Genomic DNA, 7710 nt, shown 5'->3' with positions numbered 1-7710 from the left:
TCAGCAAAGCCAGTATAATTACTAAAGATCTTATGACTAGTTACTCTCTTCAGATGCTCAGTATACCATCCATAAATTCAATCCACCTACTATCTGTTTATCTTGTCAGGCAAGCTCACTGACAGGGAGTAAGAATGGCTTCTAAAAGGAAGGAGCCAAGCCAAGCACATACGCCTTTGCCCAGAGGGATAAATGCTGCAGTCATTGAGGCAAGCCCCAAAAAAATCTTTGAATCCAGTGGTCGTTGTAACTGCCTGTACCAACATCAAACATTGCTCCAAGTAAGTATGCGGCCACATGCAACAGTCACATGCGATGTAGCTTAAGTCAGTGGGTTTTTTCCTTTTTTTCTTTCTTTAAAAAAAAACAAAACTTGACTCTTTCCCCACTCTTCTGCCTCTGAGCCACTCCTTGCCCTGTGCAACCTCTTTTTCCATTTCCTTGGCTCAGAAGAGCTGGCAGCAGCTCAGTTCCTCCAGAGCAGGGAACCAGAAGCCACCTGCAATTACAAGCTGCAACTGCAGCTCCTCCCCAGCCCTTACCAGACCGAGCAGATGAAGCCAATTAACACCAATCCGTTCTTTCCCCATCCATTTAAACACTTTGTGAACTCCTTTAAACTTTCCCACAGCTCTGCTAGAGGATACAGCCTGCTTTGACAAACGCAAGCCTGAGGCAATGTTTCTGTCCACAAAGCAAAGCTGAAATACTGCAAGGCCGCAGAGCGAAACCCTCTCTTCAGTGATCCTCTGCTTACAGGTTCTGTCTTTCTGTGCTGCTCTAGAAGCACTGGGTGCTGCTGCTCTTCCAAACACAAGCTAATAGATAGAGATAGAGAGATAGAGAGGTCTCCAAATTCCTCTTCCTAGAAGCACCTGGGGTCTGGTAGGAAGCCGAAGCCCTCGAGTAAGTTAAGTGCTTTGTTTGCAGTTTTGCTGGTTGAAGATGGGGAAGATACAATGTCTCCTCCACCTCAAAACCATGGCAATCATGTTTGTTTTTAAGAAATAACAGATTTAAACCTAATCTTGTATATAACACTCTTCTCAGCGGAGCTACAACCACCATTTTTCCAATGACTCTATACTCCTGCGGGCTGCTTGAGTTTTACAGCTGTCAAAAGCCCCCTTAGTTTTATAGTTGTTTAGATTCCATATTATTTTGTGTTTATTTTTTAATAATTCAAAGGAAAGTTCTATGGGGTTGAGGTTTTGTTTTGTGTTTGTTTTGGGTTTGGGTTTTTTTAGTAATCAATGCTCTTGCTCCAAGAGTTAGTCAGAATGGACTGCTCATTTTTTGGCATGCCTTCCGAGTATTTTGCAGCACATTCTCAATAGCATTATGCAATCATTTCATTATTCTCAACTGTTTCACTTGGCAGTAAGATGCATTATAAAATGATGTCATCTCTTGGAAAAATATGGAAGTCAGAGGAGGTGACAGTTTCAGGGGTACATACACAAACCCTAAAATCACAGCCACTTGGAATTCAGAAATCCCCATTTGTATACCCGTTACCTCTGTTTTTCACCAATAAAACACATCATCATATAGCAGTTATCAAACACATACAGAGCTGCTCATCACTGTACCACATCCCTCCCACCCCCAAAAAAGGCAACATTTTGGACCCATTTACAGAGAAGCTTTTGGGCTACCAAAGATGAACTGGCATCCAGTTCAGCACACAAGGCAAATCAGCGTATGGCATGCCCCTCTGTGCCTTCACTATCGCAGTATGGCGTGATATGCATGACATGAGGCACTGCGAGGTAACAAAGCATCATTTGTCATCACCTTGCCACCTGACAACCCTAATGGGTGGGTTTTACTCCAGAAATAAAGAGCTAACTAGATCTTCCAGATGCCTGAATACAGATAGGCTTTCACAGAGGACACACATTGTGATCTCGCTTTAAGTCTCCCACTGGCTCCTGGAAAGCCCAGAGCAAACAAAAATCAGTATGGCGATTTTGCTGACAGGAAGAGCTGTTTCTTGAGCAGGGGGTCTCCTTCTCCCCCATCTATCACCACGCTGTATGCCAGGTGGGATCCTCTCTTCAGAGACTGGGGAAAAGTGGCAAACTTTTCTAATTCTGGTATTAGCAGTTCTCATTTCCCAGAGTGCCTCTATCGCCTTGGCAAGCCTCCTTTCTCAAAGGGCACGTAGCCAAAACACCCAGTGCACTGACCTGCAGCTTGTGAGGAAACTTAACTCTGCCTCTAGTTTCAGTATGGCCTCAGAAAAGTTAGTTATCTTCATTCTGCTCAACTCCTCCTCTCTGCAAAACAGAGCAATGTCCACAACTGTAAAATGCTTTAAAGAAAGTCACAGATATTATATTTCTTAATAACAGTAGCAGGATATAGATTGCACCACACAGCAAAATGACAACTAACCACTCAAATATAGAATATGAAAATTAAATTCTCCCAGTAAGCTGTAACAGTGGAAGATGGTTGTGTGTAACCTTCCTTTTCCCTGCTTCTCAACTAAAAGGGTCCCTTGCCTGTTACCCTGAGATAGACACTACACAGTCTAGGAGTCCAACCCATGTGCCACTGTGGGAAAAGTTCAGATCTTGCAAACAATCTCAATGAGCACAGTGGTCCCCTCATTCTCAGCTAATTCTTGGGTAGCTTTCCATTAACTTATTAACCTCTCACCACAGTTGTCATTGACATATGAGCACAGCATGTCAGCATGCCAGCCTGACATCCTCTTGTTTTAGACGCTTGCTAGTGGGTGCCAGCTCCACACATATCTGCGAGGAATTGGAGAACTGGTCTGATCCTGCAGAGGCTGCATTTTGAATAAGCAACTGGCAGTTCTGGGGTGCTCCGAATTACTAACAGCAGTGTGGAAAACTTCATTTTATCCATTCCAGTTTTCTTATGACCACCTCCCACATACAAGCAACTGCTGACAAGCAAAAGAGATAATGAGAATCGACGTGTTTGCCCTCTTATTGCTAAACATCTAAGACGAAACCTGTAACAGAGTAGAGCCTCCACTGCATACAGAGGCCAAAACAAGCCAATACTGCTGCTGTTGTTGCAGTCCAGGCCGCTCTGAGCAATTGGATCTTTTCCCAACTCCAAAGCAGCTGGCACTGCAGTCTGGGGATCACATTGCTTCTGTCAGCATCAGGGCTTGTCATTAGCTGTTAGTGCACCAGAGAGGATAGGGTAATCTTCACAGGAGGAAAGGCAAAAAGAAAGGGCCACGTGGGTGGGGGAGAACCTCTCACCCCAGTTCAGCCTTTTCAACACAGCCTGCCAGGATGTGGAAAAAGAGGATGAGGAAAAATCCTATTGTTAGAGGAACAGCCACAAACTGATAGCCCCCAGAAATGCCTTGTGCTTTCTGACACAGCAGAGCATGCAATTTTATAAGCAAGGAGCAATTAGAAACAGAACAATGCATAACACCCAGCAGAGCAAAGAATTGCTGACAAAAGCTATTTCATCTCTATGTGTCAATATTTCTCTGACAAATATCTACAGAAGTCTGCATAAACTACTGTCAGAATGAAATATGCCATAAACAACAATTCACATTTTAAAACAATGTCACTGAAATTAAATACCATACATCAAGTGGATAAATAATTATTCAGGGAGCCCACAAGTAAAATTCATAAGGTAAGGGCAAAGCAACCAAAATTAATGCCTCATTTTTGCAGCTATCATTTGTTTTTCAATGGGTGCATTCCATTTTTAACATGTTAGACTTGAAGAAATGATCCTGAAAGACTTTAAAAGCAAAATTGAGCTAATATTCACACTTTTCCCCTAAGTCAAGCTCTGCAATCACTAGCATAGGTATTTAATTGCAGTTTCATGCATAAAGCAAAATCACTGGGAGCACAGAGATTAAATCAACAAGTGTCTGCCAGGACCAGAAATCAGAAAGTAACAAAAATGTAAATAAATAGGCTCGGTTTCAAATACACCGTTAAAGACTGTCAATAGGAATACAATTTTTTTTAAAAAGCAGACTGTATGGAAAGCCATGAGAAGATGTGGAAGTTATGGCACTACAACAGGATTCTTTTCTCCTTTTTTTAAAATACAGAAACAGCACTGGATAAACAGTCTATACTTACAGCGTCTATCATACAATACAAGTCACTGACAATTCTCTTATAGTCATGAATTCAGCATGCATGTGCTGACCTGGATTTTCTTCTTCAAACTTTATCATTGTGCCTTCGGGGCATTTAAATTCAACACTGTTCAGAAAACCACTACTCAGGTAAGCATATTTCCCTGTGTTTTATATAATAAATGCCCAAGGGAGAGCAAAGTAAGCTCTTGAGCAGTAATATCCAAGTACTTTTACATGCTTGGAGAACCTCAGCAAGAACCATGACTCTGTGTTGATAGGAGGCATTTCAGTGATCACTCACGCTCTGCTAGCTTAGAGGCACTCGCAGAGTAAGCCTACAATGGGAATGCCCAAAATAAGAGAGATTCAAGCCAGATAGTCCATATGGTGTAGAGCTGAATTCATGCTACCACTTTGAGCTGGTTATCGTGGTATCCAGGTCTCTGTGATGGGCCTTCCAGAAAGGTCCCAGACAGTTGGGACACTGTCAGAGCCCTCTTCTTGCAGGAAGAGGCGGCAACCGTCAAAAATAGGAGCAAAGGGATGATACGGGGTGAGGCAGAAACAGGAGAAGGAGAAGACACCAAAATACTTCTCAGAGACCTTGTTCCTCAGGGCTTTCTGTTCTAGGATTCATCTAAGTGGAACCAGCAGACACTTCTCTGCACCCAGAGCTCTGGTAAGCTGCTCACAGTCTGGTAGCTTCAATAAAGCAGAGAAACAAAGAGTGAGCTTGCCTTTATTTTGGCACTACACAGTGTGCCATAAATAACTGCTTAGTAAGAATAACTAGACAAACACTTCAAACTATATTTGTCAGATAAACTTGGTAGAATACATTTGATGATCACATCAGCTTTGCTATCATATTTATTAGCTTTTTAATCCACCAAGCAATAGCACTGACAGCTGGTCTCTTAGTCATTAATGAAGTCTAATTGTTCTTTTTACTCCCCATCCCCCAGAGGGCCCATTGAGAAGAATGGGGCATTAGAGAGAGGAAGGCTTGCTAAGCCCACCAAATCCAGGGAATGCCCACAGGACACACGGTGCTGCAGGAGACCGGGCCTGATCTCTGGGCCAGGGTAGCAGCACTCTCGGGTTTTCAGCACATGCAGACACCTCCGGCCTGGCACAGCAAGGAGGAGACACCTCCACCCAACACTCTGCAACTCCTCTGCACTCACCAGCAGGCAATGCTGGGGGCTGCGGGGACAGTGACCACAGGAGGACTTGAACCCATTTGTAATTTAAGCCCTGTACAGGATTCACCATATAATAACAGCAACAGCTTAGCTTGTATAAACTTCCACGAACAGAACTACTTGGACATATTTGCTTAGCTGTTTAAAATTGTCTGCAAATGTGCAGAAAAAATACTTCCCAATAATCAGGTCTGCAGAGCCATAAGTTTATGGGGGAAATCCTATGAGCAAGACACCTGTAAACATACCGAAAGCTTCTTAAATTGAATGAGCTGTTAGCAGTACAGTTAGCACCACAGTACCTCTGCACTTCAGCATGAAATTCATTCAGTATACACTGGCTTTAAATATTCTTTAACGTTCTGAGAACCACATTTATAACTTACATCTTTTTTAAATAAATTCAAGAAAGCTAAAAGTAAGCACCATCACTTTCTAGCAGAAACCTTTGTGAATCTACTATGCCCCACCACTGCTGGGCTGCCCCATTGAAGGGGAAGAAAGTATTTTTCCTAAAATCTGATCCAGTACTCTCTACTTTTAAGAGTAGACACACCCCTGAAAATGTGAAGGACTATTATTAATAAGGTAATATTCCATTTTTTGCCCAAGCATCCTAGAAACTTTCTCTTTTCCAAAGGAAAAACCTAAGCCAATTCACCTATTGCTCTGCATTTCTGAGGTCTCATCTCTGACGGATCTAAGCATTACCTCCTTCCTTTTGGTAGACTTCCATTTTTCACCCATTAATATCTTAGAATGAAAACAGCATCACAGATTGATTGTTGCCACTCAGTGGCAGTATTTCTTATGACTGTCTCCTATTGGTCAAGTCACTTGGAAAACAGGAGAGGCAGCTCTTGCAGCTCTTCAGTAACACTGTCTGGGTGCTTCAGATCCCTAAACATAAGAAGGTTCAGAAGTGATCAGACAAGTTCATGGAAGAAGTGTCTATCAAAAGATATCAAGCAAGATAGGGAAGACACAATGTTTAGCTTAGAGAATCACAATGCTGCAAGAAGACACAAACGTGTCCAACCTTACATTTTTTAACATGTAAGAGCTGTTGCTCCTCCCCTTCCCACTATCTTCAGGGTAGTACATATCTTTGTTTTCACACTGGTTGAGCTGCTACATAAAAGAAATGTGCCATCAACAAAACAGTAACCTTCTAGCACCATTCTTAAGCTATGCGAGAAATGTGCTATGTTTGTCTTGGATTTTCTACAACAGAGCCAAGAGCAGTGATAAGCAGGAGGGTGAAAGCATTGTTTGGGGTTTTTTTTGACACCAGTGTTTATGTTAAAGCAAACACAGATTTGAGAGATGTATTTAAATGTGGAAGCTGCAATCTGATTTAAAGCCTCAGTGTTTTTAATTATTTTTGTATTGGCATACCCTAACACTTTGAAACGTTGTCAAATGCTTTCTCAAACCTATGCAGTTAGGAAAAAAATTTCATTGCCATGCATCACTCTCATGCTTATTTTGGGGGTGAAAAACTGTCTAACACATAATTTTATAGCCTGAAACCAATTCAGATCCTCTGCCACCTTTGCCCCATCTGGATTTTCGGAGCACTGCAGCTCCCTCCACAACGTCAGCAACAAAACCACGGCTCTCGCCTGGGCTCAGCTGCACATGTGACAGCCATGGCCCGGAGAGCCTGGAGTTGCTAGCCAGGCTACAACAATTATTAAGCTTCTTGCTACAAAGCTGAGATTTCTCCAAGCCATAGGATTTAATTTTAACAGTGACATTATCAAAGTAACATCTACCCATAGCATTGCCTTGGATGAAATGGGACTTCTGTTTGCCAAGTTACAGTTAGCTGAGGGATTAAAGCCTCTCATGCAGTTTTCAACCAGAGTAACTATTTACTTAGCACCAATCCTTTATGTGATTGAAGTCAGTCACATTGCCCTTTGAAACAATAATTTTATATTTCATAGCTGTCTTTTGTAAGGAGCTCTCTGACCACATTCTGAGCTCTAAGGCTTGGAACAGCCCCCTGCATTGCCTTTCTCAAGGCTCAACCAAAGAGCAGCATCTCTATAAACCATCCCAGAGACATAAATTTCAGCCACTTGAATCTTTTTAAAGGTTCCTTAATGATAATGAGCATCTTTATTACATTTTCCAGGAGTAACTGAAGCAATGGCTTGCCGTTAACTAATTATATGTTCGCCTAGAATGTAACACTTAAGTTTCTTTTAATAATGTATCACTATTAATTTGCCAGTAGCCTGATAACAATAACTTGAATATTACACTTAAAAAAAATATATATGCATCGTAAGGGAAGAACTGACTATATAGAAAACTCTGACGACTTTTCTCTTTTAAAGGGACTCAAAGGAAATCATATCACAGAATCACAGAATCTTAGGAGTT

This window comes from Mesitornis unicolor, unplaced genomic scaffold (genome assembly GCF_000695765.1).
Source record: "Mesitornis unicolor isolate BGI_N332 unplaced genomic scaffold, ASM69576v1 scaffold1738, whole genome shotgun sequence".
Lineage (NCBI taxonomy): Eukaryota > Metazoa > Chordata > Aves > Mesitornithiformes > Mesitornithidae > Mesitornis > Mesitornis unicolor.
The sequence above is the reverse complement of the archived record's forward strand: the minus strand, read 5'-3'. Positions refer to the sequence as shown.